Below are 15,943 nucleotides of genomic sequence, written 5' to 3'. Positions count from 1 at the left end.
AAAATTGGATTGGATCGGATCGGATTTGAAAAAAATCCAAACCGAATGGATGATCACATGATCAAACCGAAGGGATTGGATCAAATGATTTTTACTTTTAAAACCAATCCAATCCAGACCGCGAACTCCCTTAAATTTAATACTGGATTTATTTTTCAAATACACTTAAATGAAAGCTGTTGTGTGAGATATGTAATGGCTGTGTTGTGTTACTTGAAAGAACTTTTATTTTTCCTTATTCTCATCAGCTCCTTATTTTAGGTTATTTCATTTATTTTAAATTTGAATTTTGTATATATTGAGTTTCGTTTGATCCGTTAAAAAATTGGGGACTATATAATACAAAAAAATAAAAATAAATAAAATTGTGCTTTCTTTGATTTGTTAAATGACCAATGTCTTAGACAGAACTCGCTTTAAGAGATAGACCCCCGGACAAGAGTTTTATGCCCTACACAAAATAAAAAGACAAAAATATCCTTTTATTCACCTTCTTTCTCATTTTGTATATGCTTTTTTCTTATTCTGGTACTTCTCTATCTTCCTCTTCTTCACGGACACTCATACCTTCTTATATTAACTGAAGAAAGAAATGTTAGTTTTGACCTGTTTTCCTTCACCTCCTCTTTCTCTTTTGCTGTAAAGGGGACTTATTTTATTATTGGGCATATTTAAGGGCACTTTCGAATTGCATATGTGTGGTTGGGATTTTAAGATTTTAAGATTATAATTATAGAGCGTTTTAGAGCTGGTTCATTATCTGCATTGTTTTGAGTCTTCGATTTTTGGGCATTTTGTATTTATTTTCAAGTTTTTCTTATCACATTGATAATTTAACACACAATATAATTATCTGACTTTAGGAATGGGTAATGAAACATGACCTGAATGTGTAGTATATCCTTTGATGGTCTCTGGACTTGCATCCAATTTGAGTTGTTGTAAAGGTTTTTACTTTATCATTGAATTGATATAATGTTTTGGCTTTCTATTTATGAATTATATAAATCTCTATAAATTAGAGTTTTTATCATGTTTTCAATTTCTAATTATCTCCTCTATACTTTATCGGTCAATATTTGTAATGCTTGTTGGACTGGAACTAAGGGATTTTATAATTATCTTGGTTTATAATAAAGCTGCGAGCAATCAATTTTTTTTTTTTCATTGCTTTAAATTAGCTTGTGCCTCTAGGGATGTTCACGGAACCAAGTTTGGGAATTTCTGAAACAAAGTTGAATATGTTAGATTCATATCCTATACCAAGTTGATTGAGAGCTCTTTTGTGTTTTCTTTTGCAATCAGTTCTCTGAATTATTGATGCAAATATTCCAGAAATTAAGGCTTGAAGTTGAATTGAATCTCATTGTCTTAATTTTATGTAGTTTTCAACTAATAGTCATTGTGTTTACCTTTTCTTTAGTACAATGTACTTATTTGTTTTCTACATGGTTATAATGGATGAAGAATGCACATTTTATTATCTTCTTGCATGGATGATGTATCTCCACATCTTACAAAAAGGGTCCTAACTATTAAAATTGAATAAACCTATTGCTAAATTGAGCCATATGAATTGAACTAAGATATGCATCATATTTTTGAAACCCTTCACCGCATTATTAAATATCATTAATTAGATAAATTAAGTATATGATTAATGCTTAGTTGATTATAATTAAATTTTATTTTTTATTCATAATTAAATGATTAAATAAATATTAAAATAATAAAAAATATCAAAATCTTGTCAAATGCATTTTTAGTGCAAACAAGCACAACACAAATGGTATCATATATAGTAAATTTTGTATTATTTTGTCCAATACACATATCAAGTAATATACAAGTACAATACAAAATTGTTTGTATTGTCCATCAACTACTAAACAGCATACAAAATAGCTGTTCTATGTTGTTTTCCTTGTCCTGTATCTCAGTGTATATCATTTAACATTAATCAATGAATTCATTTTTAAAGACATAAAATAAAATAAAAATTCATTTTTTTATTCAACATACTAAAAGAAATTGGAATTGTATCAGCACCAACCTTTAGTTCGTAAGATTGAAGTAATATGTTAAAAGTTTAATTTCTTACTAAGCATACAGCGCAAAATATAAAAATAAGTCAAAATTAAGTTTCATCGTTTATAAACAAGAAAGTCTTCGAGCTTTTGTTTCAGATCATTTGAAAATTGGATAAATTAAAGATCAAGCTTGATCAGTTTCATTGATATGCAAAAATTTACGACTTAGTAAAGATTTGAAAGAACAACTTTTTTGTTTAGAAGTATTTTTCGAAAACAAAAAAATTAATACGAATGAATTTTGTTCAAATTTTGTTCAAATAATGCATTACTTTAAAGAATTATTTAATAAAATATTATAAACAAAAACAAATTATAAAATAATTTCCCACAAAAAACTTGCTGTTTAATTTAATGTTAAAAGTTTGGCTGCTCCACGCGAAAAGGAGGTTCCGTATATTCTCGAAATGAACAGATTATTACCATGCAAGAATTAATCTTAAATAAGAAATAATTAATCTGTGCCTAAAAGAATTGAGGCTGGAGAAAATTTAAAGAGCTAGAGACAAAATATATGAAAGCAGAAACATAAAAAAGAAAAAGAAAAAAATCATCACATTGTAAAATCTTGGCTCCTTCAATTTTCTATACACATCATTTGTTCAATATTGAAAAAGAAAAAGAAACCAAAATTCATTGCTATTCTATTATTCTATTCTATTGGTGTTCCATTGTAAAAAGAATGAGAGTGCATGCAGAATATAATAGCAGAACTAAAAGACTGATCAGGTGTGGGTCACTTGAACAAACAATATATGATAAAGCAACAGAAGGCTTTCAAGAAACACCAAATCAAGATATCGCTAATCTCAGGAAGCGTTAAGGGAGTTGGACGACGCTCTACAAAGAAGAGATCTTGAAAAGCGAAACATACGAAGAAGATGAAGAGTGCCACCTTGAGGCAAGTGCAGTTGCCGTTGGAAGTGCTCCACCCCAGTACTGTGTCTCCGCCATAAGGCATGAACGTCGTCGTCGAGGAAGAGGGAGAGGGGAGGATAGCTTTGTTATTCCGCGGCGCACCATCAATTATGTTATTCAGTTGTTGCGTTGTTGCTGGCGGCATTGGTGGTGGTGCTGCTGGGTTGGCGGTGGCGGTGATTGTGAGCATTGTGAGGGAGAAGATGAGAAGGAGAAGGAGGCGAGTGGAATTGATGTTTTCCATCACAGAGAGAGAGAGGTTAGAGAAAGAGAGGGTTTGGTTTGTGTTGTTGAGTTTCTTGCTTTAGAAAGAAAGAATGAAGAAGGTGGAGGATTTCTTGGGTTTTATTATTTATTTGGTGTTTTCTTTTCATTTTCTGTTTATATTTCCCGCCATGCATGCATTGTCAACTAATTAAGTCATGTTATTATCTCAAATTGGAGTGAGGATATTCTAACTATAAAAAATTTTCACGACTAACTTATTACCCATTACATCACAATTGGATTAAAGAGAGAGAATATTAAAAAGTTTTTGAAGAGAGAGAAAATATTAATCTAATGGTTATTGGATATGTAGTAAGTTGGTAATAGAAAATTTTGGTAGTGAGAGTATCTCTCCTCCTGAAATTGGAAGGCCTACTTTTTCAATCACATCATTTACTCATATATATCTTTTTGGCAAAAGATACTCGCCTCTGAATTCAGATAATCACAATAGTATCCACGACTTTTTTTTTTAAATGAAAAAGTTTAAGTGAGAGTAGATATCAGTATCTCATTAGGATTCGAGAAGACCCCCAACCTCTTTGAGAATTTCTTGGAGAGATTATATATCGCCTACAAACAAAGTCCTCACATTTGTAAACGAGGTTCGAATCCATTCTCTTGTGGGGTATAGATTAAATTAGCCAACTATGTCCACTTAAATATTTAATGAAGGACATCTTCGGTCATTAGGGGGAGAAAGCCAGAAGTTTAATGAATCTCGAAAAATTATTTTGAACGAAAAAAAAACCAAATAAATTATTTAGGTCCACATACAAGCATAATTGAACTTGAAGTTCAAAAATATCATTAACTTGCTAACTTTAGCAAGATATATCCTTTGTTTGTACAATTTTTGTACAACACGATACTTCTATTTACCATTTTTTATACAATGTAAGCTAAGCATCAAATTTATTAGAGATTGACTAGAAAACAAAATCAATTTTATCATGTTTAAATCTATTTTTTATCCAATTTTCAAATCCTAATTCAATTACTATATCTTATTTATTTAATCTTTATATATTGTTAATTTAATAGACATCAAATATATATTTGGGTTATGTTTTCTTATGTTGTAAGAAAATGATTATCTCATGTTATATAAATAAAATTACAAGTGAGACTCACATGTAAGAGTAGAGAGAAAAAATAGATGTGGGACGTTTAGCAAGTGCACTAGTCGTACAAGTAATAAAATGATGAGTAAAGATCGTTCCCACGAGGATTTGTGTCAAGCACTGACTAACCATATGTATTTGAGTTGAATCAACCAAAAGATCATTGATTGCTTGATTTCTTGTCACCAGAAATAAAGTTGAATTGCATAAAATTAAGATTTGATAAAACAAATAAAATGTACTTATAATTTAAACAAGTAGTCAGATGTCATTTTCCCTCAAACATGAATTTATAAATGAACCAATTTCCATTATGAATTATCTACTATGTGATGTTGATCAACCTTTTTCTTATCATCTCAAGATGTAATCCCTTACTACCCTGATAGACACATTAATCAGAAACCCCAATCCCTTGGTGATTCCTTTCTTAATACATGCATTAATTACTAAGGTCTTAAGAACACATCAGAATCCTAGCATCAATCCCTTGACTACTAGAACACTGATGATGAAGTTGTCAAAAATAGAGAAATAATGTAAACATGTCTGTTCTACACTATTCCTCAACATGAAGAATTAATCAAGACAACTTCATACAATCATATAATAGATAAACAAAACATCTAATTAACCATTCATAAATTCAAACTTGAGTTCCATTGAATCAGACTACAAAGGACTCTACTCAGACATAATACAAATAATAACAAGAGAAGAAGAAGAAAAATCAAACTCCATTGTCATGATAGTTGAGTCTTCAATCTTCAAGTACAATTACATGAAAGTATACTAACTATTACAATACTAAGTCCTAAGAATTTGGAAAGTCAGAGAAAATGAGGAGTCAGATCAGATCTATGAAAGATCTGACCTGATCTCCCTTCTCCTAGTGTGATGAGAAAAATCAGAATGAGATATGATGGAATGGATCTGATATCTGGAATCTGTCAGAATGTGAAGGCCCCTTGTCCTTTTATAATTTACAAATTACAACTAAAAACTGACATGGGCGCTAAAACTCTCATTTCCGGACGTTTTAGCGCTCAACCTTGACGGATGCCCAACTGCTTTTAACTGTCTTAGGCGCTAAAACGCTTAGTTTTGGGCGTTTTAATGTTCAGGCGCTAAAATGCTCAGTTTTGGGCATTTTAATGTTCAGCACCAGCATCTTTTGTGCAACAGGGCGCTAAAATGCTCAGTTTTGGGCGTTTTAGCGCCCAACACTTAGAATTTTCCCATTCTTCAGAATCTTCTTCCTTCTCTCTTTTGCTTCTTGAGCTTCATTTCCCTACAAAAACAATGTAAATTTTCAACATAAGCTTCAGAACTTGTATTTGAGAGATTTCCAGGACATTAACCTCTTTTCCATCCATTTAATCACACAAATTGATATTAATTCATGCTTAAAAACCTGATGAACTAAGGGTTCATCACAATTCCCAGATTTGAACATTGTTGTCCTCAGCAATGAATTAAAACAGAGAAGGACTTGAGATTCTTTACAGATGAAATTCATGAGGATGGACTTCAATTAACAAAAGATCAACATTTCATGATACAAAATTATAACCATGCAATCTCTTATTTCCTATGATTTGCCCAACATCATTTGTGACTTTTCAACAGATCAGTAAAGATGATATACAGAGACTTCCAATCAACAACACCCCCTCACTAGGAACTTCTCAAAAATTATGAGAATTTTAACACTCTTGCACACTAGTGTTTAAGGATGTACTTATCACTCACTCTTCACTGCACTCAAACTACCATAGGCTTGCCCATCTTCTCACTATTCATAGTAACAATGATCCATAAGGTAGATCAAAAAGGTTTTGGTATGATTAGCAATGAGGCTTGGTGTGTGGCTTGACTAAAGGTAAGGATTTCTATGAAAGGGTAAGTTCAGATCAAATGAATCAGATTCAGATAAGAGGGAATTCACAGTAATTAATCAATTTCTTCCTAATTCCCTCAACTTTCTTCCTTTTCATTCCTTGTTCTTTTCTTTGAACCTTTCTTCCTCATTTTCTTCCTGACACTTTGTGTCTTTAAAAAAAAAAAATTTCTTTTTCTTTCAGACACTTTGTGTCTTTAATACTTCCCTCTATCTCTTCCAAACACTTTGTGTTTCACAACCTTTTCTTTCTTTTCCTTCTTTCTTTCTTATGTTTCCAACACCTTGCATTCACTTATTGCAAAAACACTTTCCTCCCCACAGAACACTCCATCCCTTATCACTTATCTGAAACTTTTAATCTGAAGGATTGAAATAAATATGGTTCTTGGCTTGATAGACAACATGCTAGGCTCAAGTGTTTCATGCAATTGGAACTTAAAGGTTGGCCATTTAACTTTCTGGTTCAAGAAGGAAATGCCTCTACCCTACACATCATCAACCATTTCAAGCAAGAAACAGGGCAAGTTCTAGAGCTATTCATACAGCGAAGTGCTCTCTGAACAAAATTTTCTGTATAGGCTCAATTTCCTCACAGTTCAGAGTGCATGCTTGACTTTCTCTATATGCATCAAAACTAATCTTTCTACTCTTACACATTGAATGAGTCATGCAATCATTTCATTTAAGCTCAACATGCAAGGTATAAGATTGTATCCTTTAATTTGATCAATCATATAAAACTTTGATCAGTCAAATCCTCATGGAATTCCATATCACAACTGAAATCCAAATTCAATATTACAGCTAAAATCTAAATCACACAGAAAACTTAGAAAAGAAAAGAGATTGAGATGTTTCCCTGTTTTGGCTCATCAATTTGTGTGACATCTCCATGAAATTTGCATGCCATTCAATCACACCCAATTCCCAGATTTAAACGTTGCTGTCCCCAGCAACTAATTCAAATCTGAAACAGCAATGGATCACTGAAACACATTCATTTATAAACCAATAGCATCAGTACTATCATAATGTGCATCATGCAAAAACAGTGAAAATCCCAATGTACTTAATTGAATTACAAAACTAAACTAACAGCAAAATAAAACTAAGAGAAAACTACCCAGAAACATGTAAATCATATGAGTGGACCAGCGCTAAAACGTTGAAATCAAGCGTTTTAGCGCTGGTCTCCAGAGACATGTGCACATTGATGTGCGTCGCATCGCGCTAAAACGGTCACGTCTGAACGTTTTAGCGCTCTGGACCAGAATTGATGAAAATATAAATTGCTGAAAAATAAAAGATTCAATCTCAAATATTAATGGTGTCTGTCAATGTTGAAGAACAAATCCCCGGCAACGGCGCCAAAAACTTGTTGGACGTTTAGCAAGTGCACTAGTCGTACAAGTAATAAAATGATGAGTAAAGATCGTTCCCACGAGGATTTGTGTCAAGCACTGACTAACCATATGTATTTGAGTTGAATCAACCAAAAGATCATTGATTGCTTGATTTCTTGTCACCAGAAATAAAGTTGAATTGCATAAAATTAAGATTAGATAAAACAAATAAAATGTACTTATAATTTAAACAAGTAGTCAGATGTCATTTTCCCTCAAACATGAATTTATAGATGAACTAATTTCCATTATGAATTATCTACTATGTGATGTTGATCAACCTTTTTCTTATCATCTCAAGATGTAATCCCTTACTACCCTGATAGACACATTAATCAGAAACCCCAATCCCTTGGTGATTCCTTTCTTAATACATGCATTAATTACTAAGGTCTTAAGAACACATCAGAATCCTAGCATCAATCCCTTGACTACTAGAACACTGATGATGAAGTTGTCAAAAATAGAGAAATAATGTAAACATGTCTGTTCTACACTATTCCTCAAAATGAAGAATTAATCAAGACAACTTTATACAATCATATAATAGATAAACAAAACATCTAATTAACCATTCATAAATTCAAACTTGAGTTCCATTGAATCAGACTACAAAGGACTCTACTCAGACATAATACAAATAATAACAAGAGAAGAAGAAAAATAAAACTCCATTGTCATGATAGTTGAGTCTTCAATCTTCAAGTACAATTACATGAAAGTATACTAACTATTACAATACTAAGTCCTAAGAATTTGGAAAGTCAGAGAAAATGAGGAGTCAGATCAGATCTATGAAAGATCTGACCTGATCTCCCTTCTCCTAGTGTGATGAGAAAAATCAGAATGAGATATGATGGAATGGATCTGATATCTGGAATCTGTCAGAATGTGAAGGCCCCTTGTCCTTTTATAATTTACAAATTACAACTGAAAACTGACATGGGCGCTAAAACTCTCATTTCTGGACGTTTTAGCGCTCAACCTTGACGGATGCCCAACTGCTTTTAACTGTCTTGGGCGCTAAAATGCTCAGTTTTGGGCGTTTTAATGTTCAGGCGCTAAAACGCTCAGTTTTGGGCGTTTTAATGTTCAGCACCAGCATCTTTTGTGCAACAGGGCGCTAAAACGCTCAGTTTTGGGCGTTTTAGCGCCCAACACTTAGAATTTTCCCATTCTTCAGAATCTTCTTCCTTCTCTCTTTTGCTTCTTCAGCTTCATTTCCCTACAAAACCAATGTAAATTTTCAACATAAGCTTCAGAACTTGTATTTGAGAGATTTCCAGGACATTAACCTCTTTTCCATCCATTTAATCACACAAATTGATATTAATTCATGCTTAAAAACCTGATGAACTAAGGGTTCATCAGTAGGAAACTTATTTATCTTATGCAACATAAGATAAATATAACCCAATATATTTTTAGGTTGATTGAAAAACTAAATCATTTTACTGGAAAAAAGTCAACTTTGTATTGTTTAAGGAATTAACATTTCTCTTCAAATATGAGATGAATTTATTAACTACAACCCAAAAACGACATTGGAAAAAATCATGCAATATATTTTAGTAAAATTCATGTTGCAAGAGGAAAATGAAATTTCTAAAATATTATATATTTTTTCTATACTCTAAAATAATGTCATTTTACTTCTTCTATATTTTTTAATATATTTTATAATTTTATATCTTTTAAATTAATTCAAATAACATTACTTTTTAATAAATTTAAGGGGGAAATATATACCAACAATACCACGAGAATATTATATGACCAATATTAGTAATTGGTTTTAATAGCAAAAGGACACTCAGGAATGAAATTTAAGTCCCTCCCCTCCACTCTATCGGAAAAAAAAGTCCCTCCCCTCCATAGCACAGTTAGTATTGAAGCCAGCTCGAGTTCAAATTTGCAACTATATATTTTCTTTTTCTTTTATATATATATATCGGCTCATCAATTATTCAATTAGTTAGATTCAAGTTGTGCTGGAGTAGGCCGCAAAACTTCCTCTACCAAGTTTTTAACACAACTATATATCTTATAAGTTTTAAAATCAAATTATGTAACTTAAACTATTTGTTTATACTTGTAAAATATTCTACATAACTAATTGAACTCAAATTAAACGTATCGATCTTGAACCCCAAATATTCAAGCTCGGTATGATTATATAAGCAAGTGTATAAAATATTGCAACAAGTTATTACTACACTTATTCGAGCTGAACCTGCATCTGTCAAGCTTTCAATTTTTCCCTTGCACTAACAGCAGCTCAACGATAAAAGCTTAATCAAGGTTCTTTTGGAACTGGTTATGCTAAAACCAATCCAATTCTGGTCACCAAAGAGAAAAACATCAATCATAAAGACACCACAAGCATTTATATCCATCAATTTGAATAATTAATCCAATGGAGCATAAGACAAATTACAGAGAACTGTCAATCTTAAAAAACAAACAGAAATTTTACACATACAATTTATGCAATGAATATAATGTTTTTGCAACAACTCTCCTCTTTTATCCATGCTTGAGATGAGCTATGTAAAATTTTGCAACAAAGCACAACATAGGAAGAGCTTCAAATAAAATACTTCAAGTTACCAAAATTAAAACATCACAAGATTCGCATTCATTGCCTTCTTCAACTTTCGTCTAATTAGCTTCCAAGTGCTTAGACTATTAGTCCAAAACTAGCTTGATAATAAAATTTTGAATTATGATCTTATTGAGCTTGGTATAGATTTCCTCAACTCACTGAGTAAGTACATTTTAAGGTTATACTTATTTCACAATCATATTTGAAAAACTAGGGATTTAGTGATGAGACAGAGAGAAACACATTTCAATTATTACTCATAATGGTTCAATACATAAGTTGATCCTATAGCTCTGTTTTCAATAATATTACAATTACATAAAGACACAAACACAATTTATCTAGGGTGTACTACTAGTAATATTCAATAGGATAATGCCATAGATGCCATAGCTATGTGGGACTTCTGACATTCAGTCCATTAGTTCTGAAATCAAAACAACGGAGGATATCACACATCCACATTTGGCTCATAACTCGATTTAATCAGGTGTCCAGAGATAGAAACATCTGTTTAACATATAAAATTTTTTTGGGCTAGAGCATATACTTAGAGTTAAGTCCATGAGCTGTCTTACTTCATCATAAAATCTTACGTCCTTCTGTTAATTTTATGTTTGAACTAAAATCAAACCCTATCACCTCTGAACACAAAAAATTCAAGCTGGGTTCGGTTATGTAATCAAGTCTTCTAAAAATATTGGAACAAGGTATTATTACCACACTTCAAATTCCAGCGGAACCGAGCATTTATTACCAACAGATTATTACCGTGCAAGAATCTCAGAAAGAAACAATTAATATGGAGGAAAATTTAGAGAGAGAAAAAATAGAATTTTTTTTTTTTTGTCTGTACACATTATTTGTTCAATATTACAAAGAAAGAAAGAAAAAGAGAGATGTCCAAACTCCAAATACCAATTATTTTCATGGCTATTGGTATGGCTATTATTCAATGGTATATACAAAATGAGTGTATATATGCATAATAGCGGAACTTAATAAAGATCTAGATCTACTCCAACACATCAGAGGCGAATATACAAAACAGGGCTTTTGCAGAAGCCCAACAGAAAATATTGCAATACTCATGCCACGATGAAGAACTGTTAATAGTTCCAAAGAACAGATCTTTAAAAATGAAAAACATAAAAAGCGCGTAGAAATCCACCATGAGCTCCATGCAGTTCCCAATAGAGGTGTCTCCGAACGGCTGCGATGGGGAGGCAGTGGAGTTGAGATCGATGGCGGTGGTGGTGGTGGTGGTGATTGTGAGCATTGTGAGGAAGATCAGGAGGATAAGAAGAAGGGAGCGAGGGGAATTGTTGTTTTCCATCAGAGAGAGAATAAAGAGAGAGTGAGGGTTTGGTTTGTGTAGTTGAGTTTCTTGCTTTAGAAAGAAAGAAATAGAGGTTTCTTGGGTTTTATTATTTGTGAACAGAGAGGTTGGGTGTGAATGAATGATGGTAACTAAGAGGAAGGGTTTTCTTTCTTTTTTGTTGCTCAACTTGTTGAATAAGAGCGCAGTAGAAATATCAAATATGTGTTTTTTAAAATATTTTTTAAGATAATGATTTGTATGAAAAAACTTTAAAATAAATGAGAAATGGTATAAAATATATTTTGATACAAGATATGAGTGTTTTTTTCCAAGTTATAAGATAATCAGAAACAAAAGAGTCAAACGTTAATATCAAAATGTAAAAAAAAAAAAAAACACCTATTATTTGTGTAAATAATTAATCAATATTTTTATATTTTGGTATTTAGTTAAGATATTTTTATAAATATTCTGTAAAATTAACGTTAATATCAAAAGAATATGTTGCTAAAAATACAAAACAACTTGCCTGGGTTTTTTTTAACAAAGAAATTTCCCATAATAATTATTCAAAATTAGCCCTGCCCAAGATATTTACGTAGTGCATTACTTATAAGACAAATGATATATTAGACATTTGTACCTAACAAAAGTCTAGAATTCATAGAATTCTGAATTACTGTTTATTGAATAGATATTTTTTAATTGAGAAAAATATAATAAAATATAAGTTAAAAAAATTTTGAATAAAAATATTTCAAATTATAAAAAGTACGTGTGAGTTGTATACAATCCGTAATTAATTTGATTTTGATTGTGTTAGCAATTATAGAAATTAATTGTAAATAGAATTGATTGATAGGAGACATCAATTCTCCGAGTAATTAATTTGATTTTGATTGTGTTAGCAATTATATGAATTAATTGTAAATAGAATTGATTGATAGGAGAGATTAATTCTCTGATTTTAATATTATTTTTTAGAGTGATTTGTGGCTTGATTGAATCCCAAAATTAATGTATATAATTACCTCTCTACAAAAGAAGAAATACACACATTCCATTGTTCAACAATATGTTGTTTTGTGATGAAAATCGTTTAAAAATTTACTTTTTTAGCTTTGATAAAGCTCTCCTAGCGAAACCCGGTTTCGAGCGGGTAGACCCGCCAAAAGAAGAAAAAGACTTTGCAATTAGAAATCTTAAGAAAACATAGAGGTTAGTATAAGATTGTAAAAAAGACATCATATCTGTATTTCTCACTAAAAAATCTAATAAAATTTACATTAATAGAAAATTAACTAAAATCGTCATATATTTTGATATCACAAGATTTTTTTTCTTTATTTAAAATACTTGTTGAATACCACCGGATTTGACTACACTCTAAAATAATCTTTTAAATTCTTAATCAAATATTAAGTGATTTTTTTCAATCCTTCAAAATCATAATTAAATATTAGTAGATTTTTTTTGCAATTACAAAATTCTTTAAAAATTCAATCCATAGAAAATCTTTCCAAATTAGTACCCTCTCTTTATATATATTAGTAGTATATGTCTATTTTATTTAATTACTCTTCACAGACCTCAATCCATTACCCTCTCCTTTCCTCTGAAACTGCGAATTCCTTTTTTACTCTTCACTCTCTCGTCTACTGCTAGGGCAGAACCATCCACCGCCGAAACCACCTCCGACAGCGATGCTCATCCGTCGGCGCCGGTGCTGGCTTCCTCGTCGCTCAACGTCATCGGATTAACGATCGACGAGAACAAGAAGCCTTCTCCCAAGTTCTTGGACGAGCTTAAAGACTCCAACATCCAAGCGGTTGGTTCGATCCCCTTTCCCGATTTCTCTATCCTTTTATTCACCTTCTTTCTCATTTTGCATATGCTTTTTTCTTATTCTGGTACTTCTCTATCTTCCTCTTCTTCACGGACACTCATACCCTCTTATATTAACTGAAGAAAGAAATGTTAGTTTTGACCTGTTTTCCTTCACCTCCTCTTTCTCTTTTGTTGTAAAGGGGACTTATTTTATTATTGGGCATATTTAAGGGCACTTTCGAATTGCATATGTGTGGTTGGGATTTTAAGATTTTAAGATTATAATTATAGAGCGTTTTAGAGCTGGTTCATTATCTGCATTGTTTTGAGTCTTCGATTTTTGGGCATTTTGTATTTATTTTCAAGTTTTTCTTGTCACATTGATAATTTAACACACAATATAATTATCTGACTTTAGGAATGGGTAATGAAACATGACCTGAATGTGTAGTATATCCTTTGATGGTCTCTGGACTTGCATCCAATTTGAGTTGTTGTAAAGGTTTTTACTTTATCATTGAATTGATATAATGTTTTGGCTTTCTATTTATGAATTATATAAATCTCTATAAATTAGAGTTTTTATCATGTTTTCAATTTCTAATTATCTCCTCTATACTTTATCGGTCAATATTTGTAATGCTTGTTGGACTGGAACTAAGGGATTTTATAATTATCTTGGTTTATAATAAAGCTGCGAGCAATCAATTTTTTTTTTCATTGCTTTAAATTAGCTTGTGCCTCTAGGGATGTTCACGCAACCAAGTTTGGGAATTTCTGAAACAAAGTTGAATATGTTAGATTCATATCCTATACCAAGTTGATTGAGAGCTCTTTTATGTTTTCTTTTGCAATCAGTTCTCTGAATTATTGATGCAAATATTCCAGAAATTAAGGCTTGAAGTTGAATTGAATCTCATTGTCTTAATTTTATGTAGTTTTCAACTAATAGTCATTGTGTTGTAAATAATATTGATTATTTAGTTTTTATTTAGTCATTTATTGTTGTATTGGGCCAAGCCCTTTGTTGTATTGGGCCAAGCCCATTAGGTTAAAAGTAGGTCAAATATTCTCTATAAATAGAGAACCCTTTGTACACATTATTTACAATTCTATAATATATTAGAATACCCTTTTTCAAGTTGGTATCAGAGCTATCGATCTGAGGGCTTTGCTTCCGCACATATTATCTTCTTTTTTAACAAAACCCTAATTTCTTTGCCTCTTGCCGCCATCAGCCGCCACCGGAAAACTTTTTTCGGGGACCTTTTGGACCAAGGGGACCATTGTTGACCTTATTTTTCCTCCGATCTATCATTCTACGCATTGTTCCTCCGCCACAAACGACCGAAACACCTCCGACCGCCTCCAATCAGATCTGTCTTCACTGTTTGGACCACTTTCCGGCGACTTTTCAACCGCGACCACCCACAGACAGGTGCGCCCTCACTGGACGACCACACCAGAAAAATCTCAGCCGGCGAAGCCCATCCACGCGCTCTCACGCGTCGCCCCTTTCCCGGCGAGTGAATCCCACGCGCAGCTCCTTTCTCCGGCGCGTGGAGGCGCGTACGGCCGTGTTTTTGGACCGGACCACCACCATTCTTCTCGTCTTCTTGTCTTCTGTCTGGATCTGTAATTATTTTTCTGATCAGAGGTCATTTGATATTTTGTTTGGTTGATTTTATCGCTGGTTGTTAACTTTTTTTGTTAAAGAATGGCCGAGCATGATAGTTCTTCGATCTTATCTGGTAAGAGCACAGGTTCTATATCTCTTCTTGCTTCTTGCACTGATTTTAAAACCTCATGGATTTTGGATTCTGGTGCAACTGATCACATGGCTTGTCGTACTGAGTTGTTTTGTTCTTATCATCCTACTGTTGGTAGTCATACTATATCCGTAGCTGATGGATCCCATAAATCAGTTATTGGTTCTAGTAACATTCAAATTCAACCTTCCTTGTTTCTTAAAAATGTTCTTTATGTTCCTCAGCTTTCTACTAATCTTATCTCCACTCAAAAACTTACAACTGATTTGAATTGTTCTATCACATTTTTTCCTTCTCATTGTCTTATTCAGGATCTTACCACGAAGAAGACAATTGGAGTTGCTAATGAACAGGATGTGTTGTATCATCTCCTTCCAGACCATGCTAGCAAAAATCAGTTATTAATGACACGTCATCCTTCTACTGCAGAGTCTATGATTTGGCTCCATCACAAGCGTCTGGGGCATCCACCATTTAGTCTTTTGAAGTCTATGTTCCCCTCTCTGTTTCTCAATAAGTCAGTTGAGACCTTTCATTGTGATGTTTGTGAATTTGCAAAACACCATCGAGTGTCATTTCCTTCTAGCACTATTAAAAGCAGGGAACCTTTTTCTCTTATCCATTCTGATGTTTGGGGCCCTTCTAAAGTGCACAGTGTTTCAGGTGCAAGGTGGTTTGTTTCTTTTATTGACGATTGTACTCGGATAACATGGATA

At 32.6% G+C, this 15,943-nt stretch overlaps 1 pseudogene; it reads left to right on the top strand.

The window, feature by feature from the left end:
• Positions 1-3,049: 3,049 nt before the first annotated feature.
• LOC133296757 (lysine-specific demethylase JMJ14-like) overlaps positions 3,050-15,943 on the top strand; it is a 30,714-nt pseudogene continuing 17,820 nt past the window's right edge.

This window comes from Gastrolobium bilobum, unplaced genomic scaffold, assembly GCF_033153095.1.
Source record: "Gastrolobium bilobum isolate Gb01-03AN ecotype WA unplaced genomic scaffold, APGP_CSIRO_Gbil_v1 utg57764, whole genome shotgun sequence".
NCBI lineage: Eukaryota > Viridiplantae > Streptophyta > Magnoliopsida > Fabales > Fabaceae > Gastrolobium > Gastrolobium bilobum.
The sequence above is the reverse complement of the archived record's forward strand: the minus strand, read 5'-3'. Positions and strand labels throughout refer to the sequence as shown.